The following is a 12,026-nucleotide window of genomic DNA, read 5'->3' on the forward strand; positions in this document are numbered from 1 at the left end:
CTTAGTAATTCGTCCAAGGTTGTATAGTTTATATGTGGTAGGATCAGAATGTAACCTGTGATTTATGCGTTCTTTCTCTATGTCAGTGCTGAGGATAGAACCCAGGTCCTGGAGCATGCCAAGTAAACCTCTACTATTGAGCTACATCTCCAGTCCTCAAACTCATTTTGAAAGTTTTCATGGTGCATGACTTACATATTGATAAATTGCTTATAAGAGTAATAGAGTGTAGGAGTCTGATCGTGAGCAACATCTCAGGTGATTTATAGATCTCTGAAGGAATTTAATCCAGGAATCACTTCATATTCTTACAATCCAGGCAGGAGTTAATGATCAGCTCAATGACTGGCCAGATCATTTCTATGGCTGTTTTTCCTCTTTCAGCAAAATTCCAGTCCAGCTCATGCTCAAATGGTTGCCACACCAACTTCATTTGCCCAACAAGAACGCCCAATGTTCCTGGCAGTGTTGTAGGTGCTGGATAATCAGCAGACAAAAATCCCTTCTCTTTCACAAGTTTCTATTCTAGTAGGTGTTCAGGAAATAAATGAACCAAAAGAACAATAAGAAAACCATTCCCACCAGCAATGGATGAGAGTGCCCCTTTCTCCACAACCTCTCCAGCAGAGGCTATCATTGGTGTTTTTGATTTTAGCCATTCTGACCGGTGTAAGATGGTATCTTAATGTTGTCTTGATTTGCATTTCCCTGATTGCTAAGGAAGTTGAGCATGATCTTAAGTGACTTTTGGCCATTTGAACTTCTTCTGTTGAAAAGTCTCTGTTCAGCTCAGTGCCCCATTTTATAATTGGATTGATTAACCTTTTACGGTCTAATTTCTTGAGTTCTTTGTATATTTTGGATATCAGACCTTTGTCAGTTGCGGGGTTGGTGAAGATCTTCTCCCAGTCAGTGGGTTGCCTTTCTGTCTTAGTGACAGTGTCCTTTGCTTTACAGAAGCTTCTCAGTCTCAGGAGGTCCCATTTATTCAATGATGTCCTTAGTGTTTGTGCTGCTGGGGTTATACGTAGGAAGTGTTCTCCTGTGCCCATGTGTTGTAGAGTACTTCCCACTTTCTCTTCTATCAGGTTCAGTGTGTTTGGACTGATATTGAGGTCTTTAATCCATTTGGACTTGAGTTTTGTGCATGGTGATATATATGGATCTATTTTCATTCTTCTACAGATTGACTTCCAGTTTTGCCAGCACAATTTGTTGAAGATGCTCTCTTTTTTCCATTGTATACTTTTAGCTCCTTTATCGAAAATCAGGTGTTCATAATCCTGAATTTTGATGTTTTTGCTTTGTTGAGGGGTACAGTTCTATGTTAGTTATTATTAACAGAAGAGATCCATCCCTCCAGGTATATGTGCTAAAGAAAATGTACAGTTGAATACCTTCTAGGTGTTTGTTTCTATTAGCGTAAGAGTGACACAATATATATTAGTGGAATGAGATAAACAACACTCATATGGAATACAGATTGGTGTGGAATTAATCTCACTATCAGGATCAATACAAGAGCAGTGACGAGGAGCAATGATGTAATTTGTGTGAGTCAGGTAATATGCCTTAATTTAGACCAGAGTTGCACATCATTTATGGATTAGTGCTTGCGCCAAATACAAGCTAAGTTATCGGTGGTCAGGTCCTATTGTAATTCAGCTCCTCTAACTAGACACGTGGAAAATGAATATCTAAACAGGGTGTTAAGCAGGCACTTGCTGTTCAGTGATTGCTAATAAACTTGACAGATTCTGAAAAAAAAAAAAAAAAAGAAAACCATGTAGTGGATTAGAAAGGAAAACACTACGAAGTCAACAAGAGTAAGGAGGACAAACAGGAAGTGCTGGCAGCTTGGGGTTGGGTGCAATTTTCAATAAGGTGGTGAGAGAAGATGTCCCTGAGGAATGTTGAGATGGGAGAATTATGTGACTGCAGTGAGGCAGAGTGCTCCAGTCAGCACAGATTCTGAGACGAAAGGACGGATGGAGTAAAGTACAGGGCACAGAAAGAAGCTAGCCCAGCTCTTCTTTTTTCCTCCAACAGAAATGTTCCCGTGCTGTAACAAATCCAAGTTTGTTGAAAAACTGATTTTCAAGGTGGCCAGAAGATGGTGAATGTCAAAAAAAAAAAAAAAAAAAAAAGTGGCTGCCTTTGCACTTGGACAGGCACCTTCCCTGATCTTAGTGGCACATTTTGACGGCATCTTTCAGCCAATATTCTTTACCTTCTCATATCCAGTGGGAGATGCAAACAACATGCCAGGCCTAGATCTTAAGATTCAGTTTCATGAAGAGGTCTCCAAAATTTATCTTGCCAAAACCAGTGTTTGCCCAGAATATTCATTTGGGTCCCTACCATACTTGTTCATGCCATTTTGATATTGTTGTCTGGATGCTGACTCTCTTCTGTCTCCAGACACTTAAGGAAAGAAATGCTCCCAAAAGAGTTCAATATATTCAGCTGAACATTGATAAACATTGAAGACAGGGATGGAAGGATCAGGTAGGTAGAAGATGAGTGTAATTCTTCAGAAGAGGAATCTTTCAGCATCTAAGTCAGCAGAATGACTTTTGTAAACAAAATCACAATTTCTCAGGGAGTATGACTCAGTGGAAAAACTCTTGCCTACCCTGTGAGAGTTCTTGAATATGACCTTCACCATCATTCCCCAAATTTACTTTTTTTTCTGAAAAAAATTTTAAAGCAGAAGGCTGAAAATTGTAACTACTTCTCAAAGGAACTTCTCATGTGCCATTTTTGCCTTCGGTATCTGTTTTGAATACACCTGCTGAGGAAGGCAAGGCAAGTCGGAGTTCCACAGGAAGAAGTCTTAAATTAGACTGCAGACTTCAGAGAATAAGATTGTGTTCCCAAGGGATACCCTGAATCCTTTGATGCTTGAATCAGACACTTCCAGTCCTATCACGTAGCAAACTACCAAGACAGACTGCCAATACTGAGAGGCTGTTTCAAAGCAGAATAATGGTCACAGATACAAACCACTTTCCTGTGCCACTTTTTCACTCTTTTTCATTTGTAAAGACTTAAATGTTTACTTGATCAAATGGCATAGGCATAAAATATTTTAATAAATATCATCTCTTTGTTTAGATCATGTAGTTTTTTAGAATCCCCAATATATAAAGCAACACACACCATTTTAACAACTTTGCGGAGTAATCTAGCCCTGGACAATGTGCTTTTCAACAATAGAGACAGCAAATTAACAGTGTTAAACTGTTCAGGTGAAAAGAGTGGCTAAAAACCAAAACAAAACAAAACCGACTACACAATCAAAATATCAAAGACAGTAAGAAATTTGAAACCTTAGAGAAATGACCCTTACCCTTTTCAGGGACAAGGCCATGGAATCTCTTTAGGACACTGAACACACACACACACACACACACACACACACACACACACACACGAGAGTGAGAGAGGAAGAGATATTATTCTGCATCTAATACTAAGGGAAAGGTGCTTGAAGCTCATTTGTGGTCTACTAAGCCCCACTTTTGACCCCTTTTAATTGAGATCATATTCATAACTGTGAGCTAGAGGTATAAATGTCAGAGAGTGGTTGTGAAGAACACATGAAATCCCAGGATCTAGCCTCAGAACTTCTGCAAATAAGAAAAGTCATAAAGAACCAGAAATCACTAGGTAGTAGTGGTGCATGCCATTAATACCAGCACTCGTGGGGGGGCAGAGTCAGGCAAACCTCTGTGAATTGGAGGCCAGCCTGGTCTACAGAGTGAGTTTCAGGACAGCCGGGGTAACAAAAAGAAAGCTAGTCTCTAAAATCAAAACAAAGCATAAATGAAATGAGACAAACAAACAAGTAGAACCCAGGCAAAATCAATCAATGGTGACTGAGGTCAGCACAGTGGCTATGCTAGGACCAAGATGAAGAGTCTGAAGAAGTATGAAGAGGTTTCTGGGGAATGCCAACACTCTGTTTCCAGTTCTGCATGCTATATTCTTGGGGTTTGAACATTAATGTACTATTTCTTCTTGTGTAAAGTTAAAAGAGTATTAATGACAAACTGTTAAACAAGCATGACACAACATTCTGTAGATATAGAGATGAAATAGGACATAGCACCAAGCTCAAGGAGCTTTGAAGTCTAGGGAGAAGGGCAGTTTATATAAACAGAATTGTGATGCTGTATTTGGTCTGGTTTCATAGCTTCATCTTCACTTCTAACTCCAAAACCAGGTAACAGAGAAAGCAAAGTTCTTACTAAATGAAGTTTGGCCTGGAAATATTGGAGTTTACTTCTCAAGAGTTCAGTCATGGCTACTTTAATGAACACTTCCAGGGCGTCCCTCATTCCTGAAACTTCCAGGAGTGCTTCTGGTAGGAAATCCTGCTCCTTAGCTCCCTGCAGAGATTTTCCCCAGCTGCAGAAAACCATTTTGCAAGCAATGTTGCATCCTCTGGGCAGCTCACTTCCAGTGGCTGGGGAATGTGAAGGTACAAAGGCATTGCGCTTTGGGATAACTCAGGAAAGTTCTGCAGCCTCATCCCATCCTCAGACTTCCTTGCGTGGTCAGCTGAGATCTGCATTGTAGTCACATAAGAAGTCTGACTTCTTCTTTCACTCATTCTGCTACTTCTGCTTCTTCCTCCTCTTCATAGCTGTTGCTCCCCAGAGCCCTCCCTAACAAGACTCCTATACTTGAACTTGATTCTTCTTCTCTTCACCTGCCATTTATCGGTATTGGGACAGCAGGAAGTAACAATGCCTTCAGAATCTCCATCCCATGGGTCTGGGATAGCTCAGACCACATTAGACACTTTGGGAACCAGGCCTATTGGAACTTCATTTTAATTGTCTAGGAGACTTTCTGCAGAGGTACAAACCAAGATGATGATTCACTTTTATGAGTTAGAGGATTCCTTCTAGGAAGTTTGATGCCTGAAAATAAGATCTATATGTCAAAGTATGCACTGATCACAGAAAAAAAAGTGTCTGGGTGGCACCCACAGGAGCTTTGCTGCTATGAACATTTATTATTAGTATGGAAATTGTGTTGATTTAAGGGATATTAAGAAATAAGAAAATTTGGGACAATAAGAAAAGCCCAGGACAGGTCCTGATTAAAAGATCATGCTGAAGATTCGCAGAGAAATTATGCTGGATAAACCTGGAAATGCTATTGTGCCTGAGATGAAAAGGATATCTCAGACCTATCTGCCTATGTGAAAGAATTATTTTCAGGAGGATGTCTAAAAAGTTCACTATTTGCGACTGATGTTCATGCTTTAAAAATATCACTGTTTCAAAAGAGCAGTCAAAGCAAGAAAAAAGTGGAATGAGAAGCAAAGTTTGTGCTATCATACTATAAAAAACGCTCATGGCAATCAAGCTATAAATAGAAAAGATTTCTTCTTCTCAGAGTTGGGGAGATTTTAGTGCAGGGTCAATCAAACCTGTGTTGAGACAGCAGTTATGGCAGAAATGTGTGGTTGAATAGAATCAAACACATCATGGCTATAGGGGGAGCAAAATAAATGAAGAGGAACTGGGATCCAGCTATAACCTTCAAATGCCCACTCAAATGTCGGAAAGACCTCTTGCTACACGCCATCTATTAAGGCCTCTCCTACTGTGCAGTTTCAATACAAAATTTATATATTAAAGGCTTCATTTCCTTAGAAGCACTGTTTAGGGATTGTGTTTTTGAAAGTTATTGGATCATGAAAGCTCTCATTTCATCAATGAGTCAATTCACTGATAAATTTGCACTTTGATGACCTTGCTTGGGTTGAAGAGAAACTTAGAAAGTGGGGCTGGATAGAAGAAGTAGTTCACTGGGACAGGAGATAGATGAGTAAATATTGTGTCTAGCTTTGTTCTCTTGAAGTATTTCTGCTTTCAGGCCACCATGTTTAAAACACTTTACTGTGGCACATGCTCTCTGTGATGATATTCTACCTTATCTTGTATGGTAATACCTACAGACCTTTATTATTATTTTCAACTGTCTCACAATTTTCTTCTTTAAGCTTCTATGAATTTTGCTCAGAAAGTCTGTCATTATACTCTAATATTTATTTGATCAGTATCTTTTGGAACCGGTAAAATTTATGTTTAAATTTAGACAACATTCCAAATGCAATTCTTATGTGCTATTCCAACTTAGAAATTATTTAGTGATATTACCTCATATAATGACCTTGAATTCCAAGGTAGGTCACAGGGTGTAAATAACTTCTGCAGACTTTCACGATCTTTCAGCAGTAGCCATCATATGATATAAAAAAGCAGGCTAGTCTAAGAATAATTTCAAAGTGATCATCTTCAAAATTATTGAATGACTTCTGTCCACATCCTTTCTTTGCAGGCATGTGCTGGTTAGTTTTATGTCAACTAGACACAAGTTAGAGTCATCTGAAAGGAAGGAACCTCAATAGAGAAAATGCCTCCATAAAATCCGACTGTGAGGCATTTTCTTAATTAGTGATTCATGCAGGAGGGCTCAGCCCATTGTGGGTGGTGTCACCATGGGCTAGAGGTCCCAAGTTCTATAAAAAAAAAAAAGCAGGCTTAGCAAGCCATGATGCATGCACAAGTCAGTAAAGAACACCCCTCCATGGCCTCTGCACCAGCTCCTGCCTCCAGGTTCTTGCCCTGTTCATATTCCTGTCCTGACTTCTTCAGTGATGGAGTGGAAGTAGAAGTGTAAGCCAAATAAACCCTTGCCTCCCCAACTTGCTTTGTCCATGGTGTTTCATCACAGCAATTAGTCAATAATTCCCACTAACACAGGTACAGACATCAATTTGTACAGCTTCAGAGAAGGAGAACAGAGAGGGATCCCCAGACTCCTTCCATTACCAGTGAATGAGAGGAAATAAGAAAACCAATTGTAATGATGCAAACTTTTTAACCATGCTGAATTTCACATGTATAAGAAACTCAAAGGTTCAATCCCCATTGAAATATAAGGCATTCATATTTCAGTGGCTTATTGTTTAAATGCCTTCATGAAGAAAGAGGAAAAGCTCTTTGAAGGAAAGATTATATATTCCTATTCTATATATGTCCAAAGGAAAGAACAGAATGGTGGCTGGTAGGACTCATCACCCATGAAAAAGATATATGTAAACATGTACATGTACTCAACAGATACAGAAGCATAGAGAATTTACTGGCACCTATAGGAACTGCCATAAAATTTTGCTTTGGAAACAAAAGTCAGCCAGGTGTAGTGGCACACGCCTGTAATTCCAGCACTTATGAGGAAGAGGCAGACAGAGTTCTGTGAGTTCAAGGCCAGCTTGATCTACATAGAGAATTTCAATATAACCAGAACTACATACACACAGAAACCCTATCTCAGAAAGAAGAAAGAAAATGAGAATCAGATTGCATTACTTCTATCCTTCAAACCTTTGAGAGGCTTCCTACACCACGCACCATACAGGCCAAATTTTTAAGTAGTGTAGTCAACTCTCTATGTATACAAGTTCCAGATCTGTATGGAGGGTGTCAATCAATCACAGATGTGAGCATTTTTAAATCACATCTGTACTGAATTATGAATAAGGTTTTCTTTCTTGTCATAATTCAGTATAAGTATTTGTATACTATTTCCACTGATAAAGTATTCTATATCATCTAGAGATTGTTTAAAGCATATAAGAGGATGTGGGTACATTATATACAATCCGTTTTAGGGACTTGGGCATCAGTGGATTATGATATTCATATAGGAAGATCATTCTATAATTGATTCCCTGCATATGTCAAAGGTCAACAATATACTTTCATTATGTGACTTTAGTGGTTAACACAATGTAAATATCCTATAAGTAGTTTAATTGTACTATTGTATTGAGTATTATAAGTATTCTAGTATCAACCGCCATGGGTCATCATGATAAGTGTAATTACCTACTCACTGGGTCCTCCATCATCCAGGTGTGACAACTCTCAGACCTCACATCAAAGTGCTAGAACCTGTGCATACCGTGCCTAACAACTCTGTTCTGGCAAAGATTCGAAGCTTGACATTGTCAATGAAATATTTATACCATGCAAATCCTACAGATGACAGCAAGATTTTTTTGTTTTGTTTTGTTTTGCTTTGCTTGAGAATGGTTTAAAAGCAAGCAATTGTTTCTTTTTCTCAACTCTTTCTTAACTTCTCTTCTCTGAGTACACAGGCTTCTTACCCTCCCCAAACATTTGTCACATGCCAGCTTCCAGGCTTTGAATTTGTCATTCATCCCCTCTGGCTGGAATATTTTAGTCCAGGCAACCACATTTTCTTCTTTTGCCTCTTTGAGGTTTGTTTGAAATGTTAACAACTTGGTGATGTTCTCTCTGCATTCCCTACTGAGCATCACATTCCCCTCCCCCATTCTCTTCAGTCTCTGCTGCCTTCTAACTCATATAGAATGACTGGGTGTGCATGAGTGCACACATATATATGCTAAACTTTTACACATTTTATCACTATATGTTACTCTTGATATTGTATTATCTTATGCATGTTTATAGGCATTTATAACATCTGGTTGAAAATGCAGATCTTTATTAGAAATCATTAATTGTTGTTGCCACGGGAAAATAATGAAATTAAAGCCAAAGTCTTTTGCATAATTCAGCAACTTCATGCATAACTGAATTTTAACTCCAAAATACACTTGAAAAATCAACTCAAAGGCTCATTAGAGTTAAGAGTTATCAAATTAAGTGGCAACTTTTAAAAAACTCTTTAGACAAATGTGAGTTTTGGTATATCTACATTAAATTATGAATGTTCATATTTTATACCATTTTTCATTCTACATTTAAGCTTTTTCTTTCTAAAGTGCTAAGATTAGAATTCAGAGTCTTGAATATGCTAGGCACATCACCACTACATGCATATTTTAATGCCTTCTAATAATTTTTATGTATTTTATTGATTATTTGCATGCCTTTACTTGTTAACAGAAAAATTCCATGAGGATAGAGGTTTGACACATTTTGTTCATCTGTGTATTTGCAATTTATTTATAACTTAAATGTCCAGGAAGAAGATAGCATTCATTTGTGAGATTTGGAGGGGAACTGTAGCCTAAATGTTAAACTAAACAACCTATATAGTTCCTTGACATCTTGTAGATTTTTTGTGACTTGAATATTGCAGCTGTCTCCAAAGAGCAATGCCAAATCAAGATCTGCCTAAACATGCTCTGAAAGGAACAAGATTACAGAAAGATAGAGACACATTCTTTCTACTATTTGTGCAAGAATCAATTATTTATACCCTACTAAGTATCATGTTCCGGTGAAAATTCTGGAGGTATAGCAATGGATGAAATAATAATGATAATATTTGCATGAAATATATAATAAAATATACATAAGGACAAATATATAAAAAACCTTAACAACACGTTTGCCTAAATACAACCTGCATAGTGATAACATCAGTTGACACGTCAAAATGTATGGAGGAAATCTCAGAATGTCTCATTCCTAGATGAAGAGCTACAGACAATCAATGGTTGCTAAAAGAGGGAGGAACATTCTTTCCAGGAACAAGATCTGATAACTTATCCAATTCCAAGTGGTCATCTCTAAAGATAAGTACATAGGAAGACCATTAAAGGTGTTCAGAATGTTCTATTTCTGTATTCACATGTGTACACACACAACAACAACAATTAAAGAAAAGAGCCTGAAGGAGTGGGAGGCATGGGAAGAGTTTGAGGGAGAGAATGTGATGGAAGTTATACAAATACAGTAGTCTTGTGTAAAACTCTTAAAAACTAATAATGAAATAAATGTTTAAACATGTAAAGGGTGGTTAAGTTTATTGGGTAAAGGCACTTGCTTACTAGGCCTGGTGACCTAAGTTTGATTCCTGGGGCCAATGATGGATAGAAAGAACTGACTTCAACAACAACCTCTTATCTCCACATACATACTGTGGCATATATATATATATATATATATATATATATATATATATCCCCCTCTAGACAAATATAAATTAATATTTTCCTTTTAAAAAAGAGAGAAATATTTATGTGGAAACACACATATATTTAAAATTTGGTTCTTGCCTACTGGAACTTGTACAAAGAGAGAGAAGATGAGAGACAAGTATGTGTATTTATGTAGGTGTGTATATATATGTGTGTGTGTACACACATATATTTATATGTATATACACACGTGTATACATTTATATGTATGTATATACACACATATATTTATCTTCAGATTTTTTCTGTTTTTAGTCTTATCTCCTTTCTAATTTATATGCATGTTCCATGTGCTTGCAGTGCCCATAGAAACCAGAAGAAGGAGAGAGATCTTTTGAAACTAGAAATACAGGTAGTTATGACCCAGAACCTAACCAAGTCCTCTGCAAGTGTTGAGAACACTATTAATAATGGAGCCATCTTTCCTGGTCCCTATTTCAAGTTTTTAAAAATACCACTTAATGACAAAACAATAAAGCAGAAAGGACATGTTAGTCAGCTTTTTGTCACTGTGGCAAACACCAGAAACTGTTTGGAGGTGGAAAGATGGTTTTGGCTCACAGTTTAAGAGGTTTTAGTCCATGGCTGACTCCATTGCTTCTTGGCCTGTGGTGAGGCAGAGCATCATTATAAAAGAAAACTGTTCATCCTCTGTTGTCCAAGAAGTGGGGGTGGTATTGCAAAGTTTATCTTTCTATAGTACACCCCTAGAGAATTGCTTCCTTCCCCTAGACTCCACCTCCTAAGTTTTCCACTACCTGCCAAAATAGTATCAATTTGGTGTCAAGCCTTCAACACCTGAACCTGTAGTGGAACTTTATATATAATATATATTCTCAAGGGATAACTTGAAGATAGAAAATACAAGCTAAGCTAGAAGAGGATCCTCCTTAGGATCACCAGGAAAGTATTTCCAAGTAGAGGAAGTAACAAGTGCATTGGGGTAATCCATTTCTGCTTAGAGAAATAACTCCACAATTAACTGGCTTTACAACCTCAATTTAATTATTTCTCCCAGTTTCTATGTGGGTTAACTGGGCACAACTGTCTGGTTGTTGCTCATGAAGCTGTGTCAGATAGTGGTGTGGCTAGAGTCTTTTGAAGGCTGGCTCAACTTGGGCATACAGGATAATGTCATTTCTGACTCTAGTACCATGATAGGGAAAACTCAAAGGCTGTATTCAACTGGAACAGATAATTAGGATGCCTACCTGAAGCCTCCCTAGCTTGGCACCTTCAGACTATTTGGATTTTTCTCATGATCTACATAACTCCAAGCTCTAAGAGTGAATATTCTGGAGAGAAGTGGAATCTTCCACTTTCCTAAGGCTTGTGCCCAAATTGAAACAGTATGACTTTTGTCAGGACCTTCTAGCAGTAACAGAGTCCTCCCAGATTCAAAGTGAAGGAGACATAGGACTGTCATATCCTCATCCATAGGACCAAGTCTGGACAGCTTCCTTTACTCAGCTTCAGAGTTCAAAATCCAGGAGATGGGAATATACCGGCACACAAGGAGGCAGAGTGAAGCTGGGCGTGGTGTTGCACACCTTAATCTCAACACATGTAGGATGAGTCAAGAGATGATAAATCTGGGACCACTATGGGCTACATATCCAATGAAATGCCATCCTGGGTTATTTAGTAAAACTCTGTGTTTAAAATGAACAAAAAAAAATGGCCAAAGAATTGGATCAGCATTTAAGAGCACGTGCTGATCTCACAAAGGACCAAAGTTTGGTTTTCAGCATCAACATTGTATGACTCACAACTGTCTAGAACTCCAGCTCTGGTGGATCCAACACTCTTTTCTGGTTTTCATGAGCATGTGCATGCACATATACACATGTACACACCTGCACACACATAATTAAAGATAAATATTAATCTTGTGCTGGGTGTGGTGGTGTATGTCCTTAACCCATCGTTGACAAAAATCTATGAGTTTGAGGCCAGCCTGGTTTAGATAGTGAATTCCAGGAAATTCTGTCTCAAAAATCCAAAATGAATATACAAATAAACATTA

General features: G+C 38.1%; 1 protein-coding gene across 1 annotated transcript in view; it reads right to left on the reverse strand.

Annotated features, from left to right (window-relative positions):
• Maob (monoamine oxidase B) overlaps positions 1 to 12,026 on the reverse strand; it is a 105,739-nt gene that overhangs the window by 36,154 nt on the left and 57,559 nt on the right. The window lies entirely within an intron of this gene.

Source organism: Chionomys nivalis, chromosome X (assembly GCF_950005125.1).
Source record: "Chionomys nivalis chromosome X, mChiNiv1.1, whole genome shotgun sequence".
Taxonomy (NCBI): domain Eukaryota; kingdom Metazoa; phylum Chordata; class Mammalia; order Rodentia; family Cricetidae; genus Chionomys; species Chionomys nivalis.